This window comes from Carya illinoinensis, chromosome 10 (genome assembly GCF_018687715.1).
Source record: "Carya illinoinensis cultivar Pawnee chromosome 10, C.illinoinensisPawnee_v1, whole genome shotgun sequence".
NCBI lineage: Eukaryota > Viridiplantae > Streptophyta > Magnoliopsida > Fagales > Juglandaceae > Carya > Carya illinoinensis.
Genome location: NC_056761.1, coordinates 6,161,599 through 6,187,003, shown reverse-complemented (window position 1 = coordinate 6,187,003; position 25,405 = coordinate 6,161,599). Strand labels below are relative to the sequence as shown.

The following is a 25,405-nucleotide window of genomic DNA, read 5'->3' as shown; positions in this document are numbered from 1 at the left end:
ATAAGGGAGGTGATAAGGCTGGAGTTGAGAGTTGAGTGTGGTTTTCTCCTACCCAAAATATCTATAAAAGATTATCTCAAAATATTGTATCTAATAATGTCTACAAAAATCAGCTCAATATATTTTCCAAATGTAGAGTAGACTTGGAAGAGTAAGGTGGCTAAAATATTTCCATGTGTCTAAATAAAATTTTGCTAACCTAATTTGGACATTACACACTGTGATTTTGAAAAACACTGCGCTTAGTATGTTTAACGAGCTTACTATTCACTCCAAAAATAAACGTAACAAACTTAGTACTGAAAAATCGTCAATATTCAATTAAGCCTAGTGGTGTAGACTATAATGTATTCTGACACTTCTAACTATCTCAAATAATTAAAATCGCATTTCTAGCACCATAGTGAGGGATAACACTAACTATGTTGACATGCTAAAATCTATGCGATTAATCAATTCGTGTAAACTTACGAAGTTTTCACGAGATTCTTAAAGTCAATAAAAATTCCACAATTGAATTTCTAGCGGCTGTTACATTGTGGAACTTCAACGATTGTTTGTTCAACACTAGTTCGTACTTGAGGGGTGTTGTGAACAATAACCAATCTATCACTTGAGGTGGAAGGTTGAGATTCTAAATGATCATTCTCAGAAACTATGTTCCTAGTTTGATCGCTCCCATTGATCAAGTTATTTTCAAGAAACTTTACATTTCTTGATTCCACAATCCTAGTGTTGTGAGATGGACAATAAAATCTGTAACCTTTAAACCTTTCAGCATATCCAATGAAATACCCACTAATGCTCCTTGGGTCCAGCTTCTTCTCTTATGGATTATATATTCTCACTTTAGACGAACATCTCCAAACGCGCATATGTCGCAAACTCGGTTTCCAACCTTTCCATAATTCAAATAGTGTTTTAGGAACAGCCTTGATTGGAACTCGATTTAATATATATACTGTCGTCTTAAGTGATTCAGCCTATAAGGATTTAGGAAGATTGGAGCTGCTAAGCATACTCCGCACCATGTCCAATAATGTTCGGTTTCTTCTTTCTGCTACATCATTTTGGTCCGGTGTACCAGGCATGGTGTGTTGGGCAACAATCTCATACTCTTGAAGAAACTTTGATAATGGCCCAGGTGCTTGTCCATCCTCTGTGTATCTACCATAATATTCTCCAACTCTATCTGATCTCACGATCTTAATTTGCTTACCACATTGTTTCTCTACTTTAGCCTTAAATATCTTAAAGACGTCTAATGCTTCATTCTTATTATAAAGCATGTAGAGATACATATATCGTGAGTAATCATCTATAAAAGAGATGAAGTATTTCTGACCATATGAGTCCATGTTTGAACTACATATATCAGTATGTATGATTTCTAATATGCCTGAACTCCTATTGGCACCTTTCTTTGACTTGTTGGTCTGTTTTTCTTTTATACAATCTACACAAGTCTCAAAATCAGTAAAATCCAGAGTATTTAGTACTCTTTCATTTACTAATCTTTTATCTCTTTTTGTGGAAATATGACCTAATCTCCAATGCCACAATTTTGAGGAATTCTAGTTGATAACACATCTTTTAGTGCCAGTGTCAACATGCATTGAATCATAAGTGGTATTGTTTTGTAAATTAATGTAGTAAAGACCATAAGACAATGTTCTATTTCCAACACAATCAGATTTATAAAATAAACTAAATGATGAATTTGAAAAATTAAAGGAATATTAAAAAATTACAAGCCTTGAAATTGAAATAATATTTCTTGAAAAACTTAGAACATAAAAGGTCCTTTCTAACTTCAAAACAAATCTACTACTCAAAATTAAATAGCAAGTTTTAATAGCTTTCACATGCGAGCCCATCTTGTTTCCTAATAAGATGTTTTGCTCACTTCCCACTGGCTTTCTTAGGTTTTGCAAACCCTGCAAGGAGTTCGAAATGTGGATTGTTGATCCAGAGTCAATCCATCATGTGTTAATTTTGACATTTACCATATTAGATTCATAACAAACAAACGAGGTTGGATTATCTTTGTTCACAAGCCATTTCTAAAATTTGGCGCATTCCTTCTTCATGTGTCCTTTCCTTTTACAAAAGAAACACTTAGAATCTTTATTGATTCCAGTACCAGGTTGGATAGGTATTTTACTTTTCCCTTTCTTGTTGGCTTGAGATTTCCCCTTTCCATGCATTGCCAGCATTACACTTTCTCCTTGTTCCATCACCAATCTCCCTTCCTCTTGAACACACATGGTCATTAGTTCATTGATTGACCAGTTATCTTTATGTGTGTTGTGTGAGATTTTGAAGGGTGCATATTAGTGCAGAAGGGTGTTCAGGATGTAGTCAACCAGGAAGGATTCCGACATTTCAACCTCAAGTTTCTTCAATTGAGCCACAATGTCCCTTATTTGTATGATGTGCTCGTGCACAACTTTCACATTAGTGAGCTTTAGGGATGAGAACTTCATGATTAGGGTGCTTGCTAATGCCTTGTCTGAAGTGACAAATTGGTCATCAATGGCTTTCAGTAAGTCTTGGACATTTTCATGATGATCAACAGAATCACGAATACCAGCAGAAATTTTAGTCATAATGAATATCATGTTGGGGAGATTAAATCGCTCTCATTGTTCATAAAGCGTGATGTTCGATGCAGTGCTGGTATCAGTGAGTGCTGGTGGTTCGTCTTTCTTAATATTATAGCCTATGTCCATCCACCCTAAATGAAGAAGAATTCTCTCCTTCCAGACCTTATAGTTATCTCCCTTAAGTTCAGGGATATCATAACGAATGTTAGAGACTTGCAAGTTTACAACTATAAGAATTATATATTACATGCTTATATTAAAACTGAGGCATAAATAAAATTTCATGGTTTACCAATGTAAATCATACTTAAAAATTGAATTTAATGACATAAAAATTGCCTGCAAGCTAAATTTTTAATTCAAGAAGATTCAATTATTCCTTATGATAGAATTTATCAAATTGTTTATTCAATAATCACGTATAAGGCCTATTTTACCGCAGAAAGAAATGGTACTACTAAGTAAGTTCCCAGGAATATTTTTCTTTTCTAGACAAAACTTCAAGATTCCCGGAAAAGATTGGAGGGGTCACAATAGTCCCACTTAAAATCCAGTCTCCTAGATAGAACCTCCTTAGATGTACACATTCATACTCCCATAGCAAATAGTCCATTAATGATTAAAATTTAATATATATTTTATCTAATATTAAACTTTATGATAAACTATCAAACTATCAATTCATAATCCCTGTGGGTAAGTTATGAACAAATTGATATTTTATCCTAATTAATCATATAATAAAAATTCCTGTGGGATAAAATTTATTATACTAAAAGTATGATTAATTACAATTAATGTCTAAATATTATTTATGTGATCTTAATCAATTATAATATATGATTTTTATTTAACTAAAGATGCTGTGGCTATTCTTTAATTAACCAAAAATAATATTGATCATTAGACATTATACCCTTAATGCATAAGGATTAACTAAATATGAGAATAATTATAAATTGCATAATTTTAACTAGAAACAACATGTTATTATTATGCATACAATATTCTCACGATTTAAGCATAAACATTGCATAATTAAAACTGTTATATTATGTATAACATTTAATTTCATGCTTTTAACTATAATTATTAATTTTGCACAATAATCATCTAAATTGCACACAATTAAAATAAATAACAACTATATGCAAAATTGAGCAAATTTATAGCATGACCAAAATTAATAAATCATGCTAAATAAACTACAGATCCTTCAATTTGTTTTTTTTTAACTGATCCAAACTACATGTCGTTTTTCCAAAATGAAAAACGACGTGTCATTTTTTCTTTCCCACGGATTCAATGCTACCTTATAAACGACGTGCAGTTTTACCAAAGCCAAAACGACGTGTCGTTTAGACATGCAGTTAATCACAGGACACCCAACCTAAATGACATGTCGTTTAGCTCTAACCACTAAACTACATGTCGTTTAGCTCTATAGAAATTCAGCAGCCACTAAACTACATTTAGTTTTTTTTTTTTAAATACAAAACTACATGTCGTTTTGGTCTTCTTCAACCTCCAAAAATGAACAATAACTCCTAAAAAATTACTCCAAAAATCACATTTTTGACGTCCAAAAATAATATTTTCTTCTCAGAAAACTTAGAAATGTTGTTTTGAATATGATTTTGATGTTGTTTTGAATCAAAAACAACCCAAAAATAAAAAACAATTTCTTCAAAAAACTTATGGCTAAAAACAGAGTATTTGAAACAAGCATCAAGGCAGAGATAAAACCTTGCTCTGATACCAAATGTAAGCTTATAATGATTCTATAATCGGAATTAAACACTTAATAAGAATCAAAACTGAAAATAAATAAGGAATCATACCTCTAGCCATTGATGCTTTTTCACACTTACTCACTGTTTTTCTTCCTTGTTTTGGCACTTTCAGACTCTACTAAACTCACTTTAGATAGTTTATGACTGAAAGGATTGAGTTGAGTGAGTTTAGGGACCAAACCGTACTATTTATAGCCAAAGCTTCCATCAAGTTTTGGTGGCTACGTGACGCCGGATAGAATAGCGATTATCCTGCAGGCTAGTCCCAACAGATGATTCACAGGAGAGAAATCGCTCAAAACCAGAGAGAAAAGTCTCTAGGGTTCAACAGAATATTATAAAATCAAGCAATGATCAAAATCAGTCCACAAGCCGGACTGTTATAGCCAAAAATCGTGTTTATCCGAATTTTGTCAAAAATAGCAAAATCTTGAAAATCACTCTAAATTAAAATTCGAAATAAAATAAGCAATTTGCAAAAAATCCGGCCCAAATCGGGTTTAAAATGACTTCCTAACTGACAAGCAAAATATTACCATAAATAGTAAAAAATAACTAAAACTAGTGATTCGGAGGGGAAAATAGCAGAATTTGAGGTCGAAAAAAAGGCACATAGAGCTATGCGATTCTGACACCCGTAGCCAAAGTTATGGCCAAAAGACTGAAACGCACTCAAAACGGCCCCAATGAGGAGCACATTACAATCAATTCCCGCCTTTGCGCTGATCTGCCAACTCATGGTATCTCAGCGCCATCAAGGTGCAATCTGACAGCTCTGCATCATCTATCTTGTTGGGAGCTGTTCTGACTCAGAGACGATTCTAAATAAAGGAGGGACGAAATTTAACGTGGTTCGGCAATTGCCTACGTCCACAGCTGCTGTAATTTCACTATAAAACGATTTTTACAAAAACCTCTCTCTCACCCACTCTCTACACTGTCTGCACACACACGCAGCACACACCTTCTTGCTCACTCTGCTGCCCTCTCTCTCATACCAACACCAACTGAGCTCTCTCCTATTTATAGGAGAGCAGCTTACATTTTTCTCTTTTTTTTTTTTTTCTTTCGGTGCAGTGAATTACGGAGCGGTTTGAGGCGTCACTTGCTGCAGACACTGTGCGTGTCTGCAAGTGGCGCCTAATACGTTAAAGAAATAAACGGTGCAAGTTTTCACTGTTCACTGTTTTTGTCTCCACTCGCAACAATTTCCCACTTGGAGACAAATGAGTCTACATATCTTCATAGCAATTATCACAGCAACTTCAAATCATGCCTTTAAGTACGGAGGCCAATTGAAACTATACACAGCTTCAGTTTGTCAGCAGTAACTACTTTTGTAAACATGTCTGCTGGGTTTTCTGCTCCTCGAATCTTCTCAAGTATCAGCTGTCCACTATCGAGAAGAGATCGGATAAAATGGTATCGCAACTGTATGTGTTTTGTTCTGGAATGAAAGGCTGGATTCTTTGCAAGAAAAATAGCACTCTGACTATCACTGTGCAGAATGCCTTTTTCATTCTTCTTTCCCAATTCCTCCAAGAATGACTGCAACCAAACCATTTCCTTCCCTGCTTCAGTTATAGCAACGTATTCAGCTTCTGTAGTTGAGAGAGCAACTATCTTCTGTAACTTAGAAGCCCACGATACAGCTGTACCACCCAGCGTATACACAAATCCAGTAGTACTTTTTCTGCTGTCAACGTCACCTGCTAAATCAGCATCTACATATCCCTGTAGTTTTAAACCTGCTTTTGTAAAGCATAGTGACGTATCTGAAGAGCCTTGTAGATATCTTAAAATCCACTTGACTGCTTCCCAATGCTGCTTTCCTGGATTACTCATGTACCTGCTCACAGCTCCCACTGCTTGTGCAATATCTGGCCTTGTACAGACCATGGCGTACATAAGACTACCAATAGCAGATGCATAGGGTATTCTGTCCATGCATTCTTGCTCTTCCTCCGTCTTTGGCGACTGATCCTTAGTTAGTCGAAAGTGACTAGCTAAGGGTGTGCTCACTGGTTTCGCCTTGTCCATGTTAAACCTTCTGAGCACCTTCTTCACATACTCCTCCTGCGAGAGCTTGAGAGTATCATTAGACCTGTCTCTAATAATTCTCATACCAAGGATTTGTTTTGCAGCACCCAAATCCTTCATCTCAAACCGCTTTGACAACTGCTTCTTCAGTTCATTAATTTCCTCGATGCTTGACCCTGCACCGAGCATATCATCCACATATAACAGTAGGATAATATAAGAGTTGTCAAAGTTCTTCATATAGCAACAGTGGCCAGCCTGCAGTCTTGTAAATCCATTACTGCACATGAAGTTGTCAAACTTCCGGTACCATTGTCGTGGAGCTTGTTTTAGGCCATACAAGCTCTTCTTCAGTTTGCAAACTAGATTCTCTTTTCCCTTCACTGAGAATCCTTGTGGCTGGTGCATATAAATGTCTTCCTCCAAATCACCATGAAGGAATGCAGTCTTCACATCTAACTGCTCAAGATGTAGATTCTCTGCAGCCACAATTGCCAACACTAGCCTGATCGTTGTTAATTTTACAACTAGGGAGAAAATGTTTGTGTAGTCGACACCTTCTTTTTGTTGAAACCCCTTCACGACCATTCTGGCTTTGTAGCGCTTGCTACCATTGTGCTCTTCCTTAATTCTATACACCCATTTATTGTGCAAAGCCTTCTTGCCTTTTGGAAGCTTAGTTAGCTTCCATGTCTGATTTGACATCAGTGACTCCATCTCATCTTGCATGGCTTTCTCCCACTTGATCGAATCTTCAATTCGTAGAGCTTCATCATAACTTTCCAGTTCACCACTATCTGTTAGCAAGATGTAGTATAGAGATGGTGAGAACCGCTGTGGTGGCCTGATTGTCCTTGAAGATCTTCGAATAACAATGAGTGGTGTACGTTGTTCGATCTGTGGATCATCATTCTCTTGATCCTCGTTTTGATCAGTGTTGACTCGAGTAACATCAAAGTCAACAACCTCAGGTTTCTTTGGCTGCTCCTCAGGTTCAGCTTGTGACCTAACTTTGTACAGAATCTGCTCATTGAAAATCACATTTCTACTTCTGATGATTTTGCGATTTTTATCATCCCAAAATCGATAGCCAAATTCTTCATCACCATAACCGATGAAAAAACATTTTCTAGATTTGGCTTCTAACTTGTTACGATCAGTAGAATCTATGTGAACATATGATAAACAGCCAAAAACTTTCAAATGGAAAAGATTTACCTTCTTTCCGCTCCAGACTTCCTCTGGTAGATCGAACTTTAAGGGAACTGAAGGTCCCTGATTAATCAAATAGGCTGCAGTGTTAACTGCATCAGCCCAAAAACATTCAGGCAATCCTGAATTCAGCCTCATGCTTCTAGCACGTTCGTTGAGAGTTCTGTTCATGCGTTCAGCTACGCCATTCTGCTGCGGTGTCCCGGGAATAGTCTTCTGAAATCTAATCCCATTTGCAGCACAAAATTCTTTGAACCCTCCGTCGATGTACTCTCCTCCATTATCTGACCTCAGACATTTTAACTTCAAGCTTGTTTCATTTTCAACCATGGCTTTCCACTTCTTGAAAGTATCAAATGTGTCAGATTTATTTTTCAAAAAATAAACCCATACTTTCCTGCTTGAGTCATCAATAAATGAAACATAGTACCGCGATCCTCCAAGAGAAGCGACTGGGGATGGCCCCCACAAATCTGTGTGCACCAACTCCAATTTTGTAGATTTTGGAGTTCTACCATTTTTCAGGAAACTAACTTTTTTCTGTTTCCCAAAAATGCAACCTTCACACATATCGAAATCAGTTGATTCCAACTTTGGTAACTTCCCCTTGGATAATAGTATTTTCATTCCTTTCTCACTCATGTGACCAAGCCTTTGATGCCATAGGTTGGCATTTGCATCAGCAATTGCAATAGTATCTCTAATGCTTGAAGTCATATATAGAGTACCTGTTTTTGTGCCTCGAGCTACAACCATAGCTCCTTTTGTTATCTTCCACGTGCCACCGGTAAATAGTACCGAATGCCCATCAGCATCAAGTTGTCCTACAGAAATCAGGTTCCTCATGAGCTTAGGAACATGTCGCACCTTCTGTAGCAACCATGCACTTCCATTGGGCAGATTGATTGGTACATCTCCCATGCCTTCGATTTCCAAAGCTTCACCATCTGCTAAGTACACCTTCCCAAAATCACCAGTGACATAATTCTGCATGATTTCTCGGTGTGCCGTAGTGTGGAACGAGGCTCCTGAATCTAACACCCAAGATTCAATTTGGTTGTCGACTGAAAGAAGTAAGGCATCTTGGAGATCTTCTGTTGTGGCATTAACAGAATCATGCTCATTCTTCTTCTTTGCTTCTTTGCAATTATTTTTGAAGTGGCCAATCTTGCCACAATTCCAGCACTGTACTTGTTTTCCGGACCTTGATTTACTTCTACCTCTTCGGGATTTCGATCTGCCCCGATTTGAACTTCTACTAGCTCCTCTACCTCTCGTCTCGAGGTTTAAGGCAGAACTGGAAATTGATGCTTCTCCTGTATCTCTTCTGCGAACTTCCTCGCTAAGAATATGGTCCCGGATTTCTTGATACTTCATCTTTGTTTTGCCATAAGAATTGCTAATAGCTGTTCTCATGGCCTCCCAGCTTTTTGGCAATTGAGCCAGAGCAATCAGTGCACGTACTTCATCATCAAATTCAATCCCCACTGAAGCTAATTGATTGATGATGGTGTTGAACTCATTCAGATGTTGAATAACTGGAGTTCCTTCTGCCATTCTCAAGTAGAATAGCTTGTACATCAAATGCACTTTGTTATTGGCTGATGGCTGCTCGTACATATCCGATAGAGCTTTCATCAAATCCGCCGTGGTCTTCTCCTTTCCCACATTGTGTGCAACTGATCTTGACAGTGTTAGTCTAATGACTCCCAACACTTGTCTATCAAGGAGACTCCAATTTTCATTGCTCATGTCATATGGCTTTCTTCCTAGGAGTGGAAGATGTAGTTTCTTCCCATAGAGATAATCTTCTATCTGCATTCTCCAGTAGCCAAAGTCTGTACCGTCAAATTTCTCGATACCAGCACCTTTAGCTTCTTCTCCAGCCATGAGTTCAAATTTAAACAAAGATCACCGTTACGTCTGAAATACTCAAATTAGCTGGAAACGAGTCCGGAATGATCCAAATAGTTTGTCAGCACTATTTGATCGCCGCGATGGAACTCCAACTGGCGTGATCTAGCCTAAAATGATCTGCAACACGTGGATGGTTCAGATCCAATATACTGACGCCGAATATCAAAATTTCGACCGTACGGATGAGTCCGGAATGATCCAAATAGTTGGAAAGCACTATTTGATCGTCGAAATTGGATTCGGAATGGCTTAGATCTAGCCAAAAACAGATCTGAAAAAACGGACGGTTCTGATCTGTCTGACGCGTGAGATACACGCGCTGTACAGTGCGCGTGGGCAAGCGCGTGGCGCGTAAGAAACACGCGCCTACAGTACTGTGCGCGTGGGGGGAGCGTGAGGCGCGTGTGTTACACGCGCCGAACCTCTCTAGGGCGCGTGGCGGCGCTTGGGCGCGTGTCCGTCACGCGTCTTCAACCTCTGGCGCACGTGGGGGCGCGTGAGCGCGTGTGTGTCACGCGTCTTCAACCTCCGGAGCGCGTGGGGGCGCGTGAGTTGCAGCAGATGCACGCGCCGGTCTTCTAGGGGCGCGTGTGGCCTCGTCCGACCTCCGTTTTCGATTCCGTTTGCGGCAACGGATTCGTCTCGACGCGAGGAACACCGTGGAGTTGTCAAAAATTGATTTTGAACAACTTGAATTTTCGGACAGCTCGAACCAGTGCTCTGATACCAGTTGTTGGGAGCTGTTCTGACTCAGAGACGATTCTAAATAAAGGAGGGACGAAATTTAACGTGGTTCGGCAATTGCCTACGTCCACAGCTGCTGTAATTTCACTATAAAACGATTTTTACAAAAACCTCTCTCTTACCCACTCTCTACACTGTCTACACACACACGCAGCACACACCTTCTTGCTCACTCTGCTGCCCTCTCTCTCATTCCTTTCCCAACTGAGCTCTCTCCTATTTATAGGAGAGCAGCTTACATTTTTCTCTTTTTTTTTTTTTCTTTCGATGCAGTGAATTACGGAGCGGTTTGAGGCGTCACTTGCTGCAGACACTGTGCGTGTCTGCAAGTGGCGCCTAATACGTTAAAGAAATAAACGGTGCAAGTTGTCACTGTTCACTGTTTTTGTCTCCACTCGCAACATATCTCGGATCCCCCTGCATCACTACGTGTCCCACGTGTTCAGTTTATCATGAGCAGTTCCAATGTTCTGCAAACGTGATGAAGACTCAGATGTGGACCATTTCAAGAGCTCCTAAGATCAAGGGAAGCTGGAGACTCGTTCCTACGAACGGTCGCTGTGAGAAACGGTCAACACCAGCAACTTTCGTGGGTGTCCTCCGCTGAGTCTGTTCAGCTGTGACTTCAATATTAATGGACTCGACCAGAATCGGTCAACATTAAATGTACATTGAATTGAGACAAAGGAAATGGTATGCAGTTCATGCTGAATTAATATTCCTTCCTCACTCATTAATGGTCAAGCCATCTAGCAGCAGACCCAAAGGTTGGAACAAGTGGCAGCTAGAATTACAGATAATTCACAATGAAAAAGAGTCATGAAAACAACGTTAAAGGTTTACGTACTTCGAAATAAGCCCTAGCAATTAATTTTTTTTTTTTTCAAAATGCAGATTCGATTATTATTTGTCTGATGTGTTAGGAATTGTGAAGCAGATCAACATGAACTCTCATCAGAATAGCCAAAATAAGAAGACATTTGGGATTGTATACATACATGATACGTATAGAGGCGGTCCTTCTCTCCCGGCATGAAAATAATGCAATATAGGACTGTAGGAGGGGCGTTTTGCCCTTTCGAAAGAGGCGAAGGCGTGAAGAAAGATCCACCGTAAGCGGAGTAGTCGTCTTATTTATTTTGTTTCTTAAATGAGTGGATTCTGTTCGTTTAGAAATTAGATTTTAATTATTTTCAAAACACAAGCGCGTTTTCCTCCAAAATGATCCAAGCTAGACTTCCATGTTAGAGCATTAATGGCGATGGCATCTTGCCAAGTCTAAATTTTCACTAAAATTTGACCTTTTAGCTAAAATTTAAAATAATGGAGATTGTGACACGGACTAGTTAGCCATTCTAAAGTTTAAATAATAATATAATATTATATATTTAAAAAAATAATTTTTTATTATTTTTTAATATTTTGTAAATATACTCTATATATTAATTAATAATTTAATTTTTATTTAAAATTATTGTTTCCAAACTATAGAATCAGTTTTAAAATTTTTGTGCTATTGACATGAAAATTTCTTTTTGCAAATACACTTCATAACTTCCTGGAATAATTTCTTTTTGGAGAAATAATATCTAAAAGAAAGATCAATAATAACATTTCATAACATCAACCTATAATACAAAGGCCTACAATTTGGTAGCCTACAATAACATTCCACCAACGCTAGCTTCCAGTTCTTCAACCAACAATTCTTTCACATTTCAGTATCAAACCAGTACAAACAAGTTCATAAACCAACAAATTTCTACTGAACATTTCCACCAACAATTCCAACTCATAAACTAGTAGTAGATTCACATTTAAGTACCAAACCAGTTCATAAACCACAAACCAGTATAGTTCAGTATCAACATTTCAATACTAGCAATACAAAACATACAAATAAACCAGCATGAACTGCACTAGCAGTACGAGAAAAGGATATTTCAAACAAAACCAAGTAATTTCAGCAAATCCAAAAAAGCTACAAGTGCAGTCATGACACCTAGATGCCCAAATAGCCTTTATATGGCTTAAAGATTGTCCTCCCAGTTTTCTTGCATATATACTAACATATATAGATGCCCAAATAGCCTTTATTTTGACTTGCATGTACATTTATCAATGAGTAAAAGTAGTATGATCATGTCTATATATACGACATGATTTATTATATGTATGATACTTTGTTTTTGCCTTGAGCCAAGTGCTTCTAATAGCTAGGATTCGTGAAACTTGGTGAAAACAAACTATATATATAAGTAAAACAAAATCAATTTGATTTTTGTTGGATTCATTAGATCATAATCTTCATCTCAAAAAGAATATATATATATATATATATATTCATCAGATCATGTGGGTGGTTTCAACCATTAATGACTGTATTTGGGTACTTTCAGAATGTTGCAGAGAAGGTCTCTTTCATGAGTTGTAGAGTCATAACGAGCACGTGTGTGGCCATTTATATATGCACATTATGAAGTAGTAGAAATTTTTGTAAATCTGCAAGGGAAAGCTAGCTAGCTAGCCAGCTTCTGAGTTGGTTTATATCCCATTTATATACCTCGACATCATGTTGCTTTCTGGTATGTTAATGGGTGGGTGCATTCTTTAATGCAAACCCTTAGAACCAAAGAAACAAAGAACACAACCAAGAAAATTAAGAATTCTTCATCTCTTCAATCTAGTTTGATTTAGATATAAATTAGCTACATAAATTTGGAGTAGGTCATTATCTCCATTGTTCATGAGCTGTCTTTTGCTCATATTGCTATTTCATATGACTTCATTTTATAATCCTTTAGACAAGTTAGAAGTACAATCTTGCAAAGTTTGTAAACAAAGAACTTTGAACACCTTGGAAAAGGAAACTTCCCAACAATGTACCACTATTGGTTATTTGGTTCAATCTGATGTATGATTATTTGGTTCCATCCAATGTTTCCATTCAATATATAGGCCAGGATGACACAACACAATTATCCTAGATTTAATGACAGATCTTTAAGCTTTGAAATCATAGCTTAAAATCATAATTGAATATAGCCAAAGTCAATGAAAACTGAAAAAATTAAAATACAGAACAACAAGCAAAACAGAGAGGAGGGCATGATGTATAGAAATAAATCAATCAACTGCAACAAGTTGAATTCTTCCACCAACCAAAACTTAAAAAGCGAAGCTCCAAAAATAAAAAATGTCCAAAACAATTACACAATTTGTATTCATCCAAAAATGAGAGTGAAAAACGATTGTATATATCGATAGCACGAAAAACGTTTACTATAATGGTTGAGAGGGGGACTGGAACTTTAAATCTTCTGTGTTGGAGACAACAAAGGGAGAATCAATTTGCCTGTGATAATCAAGAACGAGACCAGTGTTCAACATTAGAATCGCAAGGCACATGGTGATTTAATTACTCGATGAAGAGAAAATAAGAATCGAAGAAATGGGAGAGAAGAGCGAAGAAGACAATGGCATAGAGAATGCATATAGAAGAGCGAGAAAGAGAAACTTACCTTTGAGAAAAACTAGACGAATGCAACGAAGACGACCACTGGAGAGAAGGGGAGTCTTGCGAGTTGAAGAAGAGCGAGGCAGGCATGCGAGAATAGGGCTGAAGAAGAGCGAGACGGAGAGAAGGGGATGCTTGTGGGTTGAAGAAGAAAAGATCGATGGAAAGAAAGTGGATTGCCTAGGTTGAAGAAGAGAAAATGGTTTCTGGAGAAAGAGGAAATGGATAGGTTTCGGGATGAAGAAAGAAAATAAACGAGGGAAAGAGTTAACTGGAGGAGAGAAATAATAAAATATGCGTTTGATCGCAGAACAGTGACTCACTAGACTTGGAGAGGAGCTAACAAATACCGTAGCATAAATGTCAAACTTAGAAAGTTTAGCTAGGTCAATGCAGATGTTTTTTCTCACATTTGCTTTTAATTTGGACTTGCATTTGGCAATGGCTATGCTCTTAAGGAAGCCATTTATGTATGGGAATGCCACTCTGATCATCGAGAGTGGCTACCAAATTCTTTTTTTTTTTTTTTAAAAGAAAAGTTATGGTTGAAGAAATATTTATTAATGATTTTATATATATTTTTTTAAATATTTAAAAAAAAATTACAACTTTCGGCAAGAATTATCGTGAGTATGACATTAAATTAATGTTTGTCTCGCTCACCCAGTTAACACATATACGAGTGCTAACCCAGTTAACACAAACCATAGAATCAGTTTCAATATCAACCAAGTCAAGGCCTAGAGACCGACGGTACTTCAGGCCAATTAACAATGCTCTTAATTCAGCAACTGAGTATGACATTAAATTGATGTTTGTAATTTTTACTGCTATTAATGCATGACGTGGGGTCGATTTCCCTCCGTCGTTGGAAATTTGAAGGCAACTTCATGGAAGGCGAGCAAAGTCAAAGATCCCGGCCAGATTCCACCCTGATATTCTTCCTCGATTTGTTTTGTCTTAAATAGCTAGCAGACCATGCATATGCGCCCAAGACTTTGATAAAGTTTTCTACCATCCCAGAATCTCCAGTACCTAACAACAATGACGATTCCCAAAATACAATATCGCCAAATGCCCTGTCCTGCATGGTTGCTCTTCCCTGTAGTACTGTTCTTTCTTCTTATTGTCTCCGATGGAGCTGAAACCAAAACCAAAGTTACGGGTATCGGTATGATCATTGATCCTAATTCCCGTATCGGGAAGGAAGAGAAAGTTGCCATGGAAATTGCAGTTCAAAACTACAACAACCGTTCAAAGACTCACAAAGTCTCTCTTTCCCAGCTTAGTGTCACTTCTACCGCCGGTATGTCGTCATTCATCTCTATCCGTACCCATTTTGTTAACAGTATATATGATATTAAGATTTACCGTTGGCGACCATATAATAGAAGATAATGAAACTAATCATTCTGTTTTAAATTTTTTTGAGTGGGATTCCCTTTTAAATAGTAAAAGATAAGTACTGGGGATAATTATATATCTTTCTACTGCATCTCGGATATAAGATTTGTGCGTTTGTTATGTATTTACCTTGGTTTTTTATGCATGCACATATTTCCGAAAACATGTATAGAGGTACTCAAGAACGGACAATGAATAACCTCAAATTATTGAATCCAAGTTGCACGATATATTATATTATTAACAAAAAGTACAGAGGAGAGTGAGTACTTCTGTTTGTGTATATATATATATATATATTAAGTAATATTTTAGATAATTTATGAATAATAATAAAACAGTAATTAAAATAATAATGAATAATTTGTAAATAATAATACAGTAGTCTAAGAATATATGAAAATAATTATATTCCCAACCAGGTTATTAATTTTAAAGAATATTTTCTTTTTGGTAATTCATGTTTTCGAAACCATGGGCTCGGATTGTATTAGTAATTTAAAGTGTAAATGAATCAATCTCAATCAATGATCCTATCCATTTTATTGAATATGTCAAATCCCTCAACGCTATTAATCCGATTTACTATAAGAAAAATTATTAATATTTAAAACGAGTTATGAGACGAAAAGGATTAAAATACCACAATACCGTATGACTTATTAAAACAATTAAAATATATTGCTTTTGAGGGACAGATATGTTGCTTTTAAAATGATTTGAGCTCTCTACGGTTGGACAAAACCGACCGAATATTGCAGTACGTTCGAAGAAAAAATACATGATGGGTCCTATCAATCTATATCCAGTTTCAATTATCTCACAAATTATCAATTTTAGCAATTAGCCTCCAACCTAGCTATCAAAAATTGAAGTGTATTCCCTCATTCAAAAATTTTACATAATATATTTTAACTTTGATAATTAAAAAAATCAAAAATTAAAAAAGGAGTATAAATTTTCAACAAATAAAATAAAAAAATAAAAATATTTAAAAAATATTTAAAAATTTGAAAAATAATTTTTTAAAAATAAATTAATTCAAAAAATAAGAAAAAAGAACATGAAAACAAGAAAATAAATAAATAAATATTTTTGTTTTTATAGTAAATAGTTTTAATTACAGATTATTGTTTAAATTTCACATAGGTATTTTGTCGTTTTATGGATTTTAAGGGTAATTTCGTCTTTATCAGGTATGAAAGGGGTACACTGCAGCTTTTTCTTATCGTATTTTCTTTGGTACTGAAACGACATGAGATATTATGTGAATGGTAAAAAAAAATAATAAAATATTAAATAATAATATAAAATAATAATAAAATATATCGAGACTGCATCCCCACCCAAACTTGTCTAAATCTTATCTTTAAATTGCTTGAAGTATTGTGTGGCTTAAATTAAACTAATTGGCACCATATCCTTTAAAGCTCTGCCAAAGAATCGACAGATCCATTTTTGTGCAAATTCTATTATCGTATGCTACAGAAATGATTTACATTAATCACTTCCTCTGTTATGCTGTGTTTGGATGAGGAGAATATCTCAATATTTTTTAACATATTTTACTACTATTTATTATTTTATTATTATTTTTATTCTTATTTTTTAATTTTTATAATAATTTAATAATTTATTATTAATTTTTTTACTACTATTCATAATATACATCAACACTTCTCAATACATATACCCAACCTAATAATAAGGCCACATGGAAAATCCCATTGTTCTTGATGCACAACTCATTTTATTAAAATTTTGTTGCAGGCGAAGAGATGATAATTAGAGAGATCAAAGAGTTTGAAGTGATTATTGGCATACACACATGGCAGGAAGCAGCTCGTGTTGCAATTGTTGGAGGGCAAGCTCATGTTCCGCTCATTTCGTTTGCAGCACCAGCAATCAACCCCCCTCTAATGCCGCTTCGTTGGCCTTTCTTGATACAGATGGCTCAAAATGGTTCTCAACAGATAAAATGCATTGCAGATATTGTTCATGCATACTATTGGAAAAGGGTCATTGCGATTTATGAAGATGATGCCTATGGCAGTGACTCCGGCATGTTTGCACTTCTATCGGAGGCTCTTCAAAATGTTGGTTCGGAGATTGAGTACCGTTTGGTTCTCCCCCCACTATCTTCTGTGTCTGATCCGAAAAGGGTTGTCCAAGAAGAGCTGATTAAGCTAATGAAAACACAATCTCGTGTCTTTGTGGTTCTTCATTCATCACTAGATATGGCAACTTATTTGTTCAGAGAAGCTAAGCAGATGGGACTTGTTGGGGTAGATCAGCTTGGATAATTTCAGACAGCATAACAAGCTTGCTGGACTCTGTCAATAACTCCGTTATTTCATCTATGGAAGGTGCATTAGGAATTAAGGCTTACTATCCCGAGATAGGCGATTCTGAGTATCTAGACTTCAAAGGCCAATTCCGGAAAAAATTCAGAGCTGAATATGTAGAGGAGGATAACTTCGACCCCGGAGTTTATGCTCTGCGAGCATATGATAGCATTAAAATGGTTACACAAACGATAGGGAGAATGACTAGCAACGTCACTCATAGTCCAAAATTTTTTTTAGACTATATGTTATCAAGTAATTTCTCTGGTTTAAGTGGCAAAATACATTTCGAAGAAGGCCAGCTCTCAGACACTCCTATTCTGACAATTGTAAACTTGGTTGGAAAGAGATACAAAGAAATATATTTCTGGACACCACAGTCGGGTAATGTGCTTGATACTGCAAATTCTAATTTGTTCGGTCCAGTAATTTGGCCAGGGAACGTAACACGGACTCCGAGAGGTTGGGACATGCCTACTGATGCAAAGCCCCTTAAAATTGGGATTCCAGGTAGAACAACGTTTGAGAAGTTTGTGAAGGTTGACTGGGAGAAACCGAATGACAAAAAATATGCAGATGGTTTCTGTATTCAAATATTCTGGAAGGTGCTTGAGCTTCTAAAGTATAAGCTGCCATACGAATTTGAGGCATTCAATGGCACCTACGATGACCTGGTACAATGTGTCTCTAATAAGGTACCAACTTCTTCTAAGCCTTCATTGATTATAATGTTTATTATTTAAGATTCTGTTTAAATGTTTTGATTATTATTTTATGCTAATTGTGATCATGTCCTGCGCGCGTGGGGGGCGGCGAACTACAATAAAAGACTTACGATGCTATCATTGGTGATGTGACCATACTTGCCGATCGGTTTCAACATGTAGATTTTACTCTTCCATATGCTGAGTCAGGTTTGGCTATGATAGTTCCAGAAAACGCTGATAGCTCACCATTGATGTTTGCGAAGCCTTTCACCTGGGAATTGTGGGTTGTCACCGGTGCCATCTTGATGTACACTATGCTCATAGTTTGGATCCTGGAGCGTCAATACAATCCAGATTTTAATGGCTCTTGGAAGGATCAGATTAGCACTGCACTTTGGTTTACCTTCTCTTCTATTTTCTTTGCTCATCGTAAGTATCAATTAAGTTATATATACTGCTTCTAAGTCCGTGTACTTATTTTTGTACGTACAGACTGAGGTGGCAGATTGCTATATCAGTGTTAATATGTTTGATGTATGAACAAGCGGGTTAGTGCTCATTTAAACCACACGTACGCGGCTTCATTTTGCAGGTGAAAGGATCCACAACAATTACACACGCTTGGTTATTGCAGTCTGGCTCTTTATCGTGTTGATCCTAACCTCGAGCTACACTGCTAGTCTGTCTTCAATGCTCACTGTGAAACAACTGCGACCAAACGTTACCGACATTGAGTGGTTGAAGAAGAACAACATGAAAGTTGGTTGCGATGGCGATTCTTTTGTTAGGAAATACATGGAGGACGTGCTTCATTTCAAACCAGAGAATATCGTGGACGTTAAAAGTGAATACAGCTACCCAGGCCAATTCGAAAGCAACAATATATCTGCTGCCTTTCTTGAACTCCCGTATGAGAAAGTTTTCCTCAAACACTATTGCAAAGGATACACAGCCACCCTACGTAACACCAGATTTGGAGGATTGGGCTTTGTAAGTACTAACTTGAAAATTACAACAAGCCATAGGATCGAAAAGTTTTCTAGAGATGAGAAGAAAATCCCCCTCCTTCACTTCACCCACATCCCCAAAATGCATGCATGGTGCGAAAAAATTTTGTGCACCAAGAAAAATGATTCTTCAAAAATATTAATTCATGCACATATAATATTACCTATATATATATATATATACATATTATGATTGTGAAAATAGATTATCAATCCATCTTGTCCGCAAAAGAAACAATTGATCTGGTGGCCAAAACTAATTTCATCTTTCTGATTTCTATTCAACTGTTTATAAATTTAATACTAAAGAAACTAATTATAAATATGTTGTTACTCCACTCAGGTCTTCCAGAAAGGCTCGCCAATTGCCAGGGATTTTTCTGAAGCTATTCTCAAACTGTCGGAGAATGGAGATTTAAGGTCACTGGAAGATGAATGGTTAATTCCCCCAGATGAGTGTTCAACCAACTCAACTTCCAGCAGACCTGAAAGCCTGAACCTCCAGAGCTTTTGGGTTCTCTATGTAACATCTTTTGCCACCTCTACCATTTGCCTTCTACTATCCCTAATTCGCATACCAGAAAGTCGTCAGCATCGTCAAGATGCTTTCGAAGGAAATGCAACTCCTGGCCGCAACGAAAGCGTTTGGAAGAAAGTTGTTAGTCTCATAAGAAAGTTTTATGCACAGAGAAATCCTCGAAGACCTCTAGCTCTGGCAGGCATATTAGTTACAAAAGAAGGCACATCGGATGTAAATGAAGGTTCTTCGAGGAAGGAAGTCCTCATGATCAACACTTCAACACTTGAGGACCCTGATTCCTCCCCTGCGGCCACAACACATGCAGGCTGAAATGCTGTAATTAAGCTTATATACATACAATATTGTATGAGAAGTGCTTCCCCCGTAAATAGATTTCATAAAAATAAGTTCACAAATTAACGTAGTTTGATGCAGTATATTATATATACTTTATATTAATCTAATATACTAAATTAAATCATGTCAATTTCTAGGTTTATTTTTATAATATCTTTTTATGATTAAAGCATATTCCACGTATATGTATACAACAAAAGATTTTTAGTTGTTTTTGTTGATATCCTGTAATTTCTGAAAAATATTTTACCTTATTTGACTTGCATATAAATCATTACTATTTGCCTGTAATTTTATATTTGCAGCATGAATATACTATAGAAGATGTAGAAAACAAGGAGAAAATTGTTTAGAAGGAAAGATGCCCATTGCAGGTGATATTGTGAAAAATGATGCAAGAAATTAAAATAAAACAAAATAAGTAATCAATCACACCATACAAAAATATACGCAATTTGACAATGTATTTACGTCCACGGAATTTCAGATGATTTTATTATCTTGAGTAATGACAAGATACACTTTTGTGTACACAATTCCAAACCAACCATACTATTCATAACAAACATATATATATATATATATATATATATATGTTATATATAACTATATATATGGTTATACAACAAAAACCCTAATTTCACGATGATTTTGTTATTCTTTGTCTGTTGTTCGCTCGAGCGATCACATGATGTCTAGCATGTGTCGAGTAAACTTTTCAAGAAAGTCTTTTATATATATTTATATATTTCTTTCTTTCTTTCTAGAGAAAATCCAGAAATCAAATTCTCATTGATAGGAGACCACAATCCTAGGTTTGAAATCCATATTTGTTGTAATGGGGTTGGGTTAATGTCACCCTAAGGAAAAACTTATTGCTTAAAAAGTGTGTTGTTTTGGATAGAAGATGTTCTCTTATGAAATCTATATGTATCATATCAAACATTTGCTTATAATATATTTTGTTTTGCACAGGATAAGACTTGTGTTTCCTACGAACCAGTTTATTATGGGAGCCTCTAGCAAGCATACAAACATAGTAGTGAAGTACTTATTAAAGAGTTTGCATACACTATAGATTATCCAACAACACCAATAAAAGTAGGAAACACAAAGAGATTACACAAAAGTAAACCCACAAATTGATATGGCTTGATGCGGTACGTCGGATTGTAAAGTTACTTTTATTATAAAGTAGATTTAATGGATTCCATAAAACCACATCAGTTTGTGAGTTTATTCTGTGTAATCTCATTATGTCTGTAACAGTTCTCATAGAAATATAATACAAATAAGAAGATTAGAAAAAAATATATAAATAAGAGTTATGGCATTCAATCTTATATTGCAAGAAATCCATGAATTTTTTAGAGCAATACCCAAGAAATCCATGATGGTTCATACAGTAAAGTTTTATCAAACTTATTTAGAAAAAAAGGGCCCAACTATCGAGTTGGGTTGAATAAGCCATGTGTCCGGGTCTAATAGGGCTAAATATCAGGCTAAAAACTAGCACGGGCTAGTCATGTTGCAAGCTTATGTGTGATTATTTCTTCATCATTGCTCTTTATTTGTTTGCCTTTGTTGGTGTGTTTTTCAAGACAAAAGCCTCCCAATGTTTGGTTTATCCCTACTCCTGATGTGGACATGAACAAACCTCGAATTTCTTTTTTGAGCCCCCAAATCTTATCAAACATATTCAAAATCTAGCTAGCTGAACTCGATATCCAATCCAAACTCACATTGGTGGATGATAAAATGAGTTCAAGCACAAGAAGTGTGAAACCTGACGAATAGATACATATATTTACTGAATGTACCATTGCTAATTAACGGTGGTCAAGCACATACAACGGAGAAGTTGAATGAGTAAAAAACACAAGAATCACTTTTTGATTCTTAAGTTCTTAATTTCTTTTTTCTTTTTGATTTTCGTCGTTTGATTTGGAACAATCCAAAGGGTGCATGCAGTACGGAAACAACAACAACAACAAAGCACCTAATAGTCTACTGATTTGCATTTGGTATTTATCATTATTTTTTAACAGATTTATAGACTTCATTTAATTAAGCTATTAAATGTGGTATATTTGTAAAAATCATACTCAATAAAATAATTAAGAATATGCTAAAACAAATGTATCTATAAAGTGTATTATTATACATCATAAATTTTATTAAATCTTTGAATAGTTAATTTTTAAAATAACGATATAAATTTTACAGCTCATTTTATAATCCACCAATTAATTTATTTTGTAGGAAGTGAAAATGTGATTTTGGATTGGATATTGAGTTTAGCTATTTTGTAGCCAGATTTTGAAGTTGTTTGATAAGGTTTGGGGGCCCAAAAAAGGAATCAAGATTTGTTCATGTCCACATACAGAAGTAGGGATGAACCAAATGGGAGACGTTCGGAATGTAGGGTCAGATCTATGGAGGAAATGGGTTGAATGTGTGGATCCAAGCTAAGAGGTGGGCAAGTGAGAATCCCTCGTCTGACTCTTAACACTAGGCCTAAACCTCTCCCTCCCTCCTCGTCCATCCCTCACGAAATCAGTCACCGACAGGCATCATCCTTCAAGTCGTGAGGCAGAGCTCCATTTTCGGCATCATTTGCTCACTGTCCCTCTCTCACACACAAACAGATTCTTTGTTTAGAGCACACAAAACCATCGAAGATCCAACAATGTCACACATCCTTTCATTTTTTTTACCCCTTAAAGGCTTTTCTCCTTCTAGGTCAAACTTTTTAAGCCCCTCAAGTTCCTTTGTATTACACAATAAACAACTTCCTTGTGTTGTTAATTCTCCTCCAAGTTTCAAATTTTGGAGTCCCAAATTCATTTGGTGGGGAGTTATTCTTTTTGGGTCAAGATGATCATAGCTCAAGTTATACAAGATTTGAATCTTTTTTTTTTTTTTTGGCTTATTTTCGTGTGGAGTTTTGGGGGTTTTTTCTTAACTCGTGGAGCTTTTGGAGATGACTGGTTAAGAAAGGCTAGGATTATCAAGTGTTGGATTTTGTAGTTTCTGCATGTAAAACTTGTGGAGCTGGTGGTGGAATTTTCAATACCTTTGGGTTAAAGTTGTGATTGGGGATTGGTGGTTTGGTTGTTAAAAATGAAGTTTTGCATGACTTGGTTTTGATTTAGTAGGCTTTAAATGTAGAAAGCCTTAAGAGGCCCTTAAAGTGAAAATTAAGCTAATTGAGTATTTGTTCTGAAAGAAATGAAACTCAAATTTTATTCAATGGAAACGTGAACACTTAAGCTATACAAGTGAAGTATTTAAATAAAATTACAATGATTCAGTTGTAAATCCAATAAAAGAGAAATCCAATAAAATTTGGTTTTGGTTTGAGTCATTTGACAATCTGATGTGCTCTCCATTTGTTGCGATGACAGCTTGATAACGGGGGAAGTTGTTGCGTTGACAGCAAGATAACAAGGGGAGTTTGATAACAGAGAATTCCTCTTTATTTGGAGTTTGCTGAACTGCCATGTAGATTTAAATGCAAATTTAAAATTTTCGATTTATATGCTCGATTGGATTGTCATCTTGGTCTGAACATGTTGCCATTAGAACTCCAAGATCACTCAACTTCTCTCCACTAATTGAGACTAGATTATGAGAGTCTTCACCTTTTTTTCTCCAAGAATCTCGTGTATCCTTATTTCTCCATTGACTCTCACAATTGTTGGTAGTGCCGAGATGTGATAGGTTGCTAATACCCTCCCACAAACTTTGTCGGGGTTGGAGGCTTTGTTTGCTGTGAAAATATTAAAAAGCTGCTTTTGACATCGGTTTTGTGAAGAGGACAGCAACTTGATTATCAAAGGAGATATGTTGAGTGACAAGCAATCCACGTGCAACACGTTCGCGCACAAAATGATAATCCAACTCGATATATTTGCTTCGTGCATGGAATACCGGATTTACTGTCATATGAAGAGCACTAAGGTTGTCGCAATAGAGTATGGGAGGAGATGACATTCTAATGCGAAGATATTTGATAATGAAGGTCATCTAAGTGAGTTTAGCCATTGTGTTACCCATTGTGCAATATTCTGCTTCTGTGCTTGAACGGGAAATTGTATGCTGTTTCTTTGCACACCAAGAGATAAGGTTTCCTCCAAGGAATATACAATAGCCAGTAGTTGATCGTCTCATTGTAGTACACCCTGCCAAATTTGCATCTGAGAAAGCAAACAAATCAAGTGTAGTGTGTGAAGAAAAATTTAATCTCATTTCAATTATTCCTTTGACATATTGTAAAATACGTCAAACCATTTTTAAATGTGTCATTGTGGGAGCATGCATGAATTGAGATACATAATTAACACTAAACGAAAGATCAGGACGAGTGAGTATAAGGTATTGTAAAGCTCCAACAAGTCCTCAATAGTAACTTGGGTCTTCCATGAGAATGTCATTGGAAGATATTTTTGTTTTAGCTTCAAGAGGTGTACTCATTGCTTACAGTGAACCATATTGGAGCGTTCAAGTATCGTCAATGCATAATGTGATTGGGATAGATGAAGGCCACTTGTTGTTGACGTTATTTCCATCCCAAGAAAGTGGTGAATAGGTCCTAAACCTTTCATTGCAAACTCACTGCATAGCAACATAATAAAATTTGAAACAAGTGTTGGAGTTGATCCTGTGAGTAGCATGTCATCTACATAAAGAAATAAAATTAATGAGCCATAGTTTGAATGGAAAACAAACAACGAAGGGTCAACTAGACTACAAAAGAAACCATATGTAAAAATATATCTACTAAAACGATCAAACCAAGCACGTGGTGCTTGTTTAGGCCATAAAGAGCTCTTTTTAGTTTGCAAATGTGTGTTAGATGTTGAGAGTCTGCCATTCTTGGTGGTAGTTGCATGTATAGATCTTTAGAAATTATACCATGCAAGAAAGCATTTTTTACATCCAGTTGACGAATGGACCACTTTTGAACAAGGGCTATGGTAATTATCATGTGTATTGTCCCTGGTTTGATAACTGGAGAAAAAGTTCCTGTGTAGTCTACTCCATCAATTTGATGATACCCTTTTGCAACTAAACGTGCTTTGAGTCGATCTAAAGAACCATTTGGGTTGAGTTTTGATTTAAACACCCATTTTGAACCAATGACATGCATGCTTGGTGTTTGAGGAACCATTTTCTAGGTCTCATTCTTATGTAGTGCAACCAACTCCTCGCCCGTGGTTGCTTTCCAACTAGG

The 25,405-nt window shown here is 36.3% G+C and overlaps 1 long non-coding RNA gene and 1 pseudogene across 1 annotated transcript; one reads left to right on the top strand and one right to left on the bottom strand.

Annotated features, from left to right (window-relative positions):
• Positions 1 to 13,314: 13,314 nt before the first annotated feature.
• LOC122279958 lies at positions 13,315 to 14,204 on the bottom strand. The gene is made up of 2 exons (XR_006229697.1): positions 13,834 to 14,204; positions 13,315 to 13,667 (listed from the first exon to the last, which is right to left on the bottom strand). It is a non-coding gene; the product is annotated as an uncharacterized LOC122279958 (long non-coding RNA).
• A 563-nt stretch (positions 14,205 to 14,767) lies between these two features.
• On the top strand, positions 14,768 to 20,238 carry LOC122278923 (annotated as a pseudogene).
• The last annotated feature ends 5,167 nt before the right edge of the window (positions 20,239 to 25,405 follow it).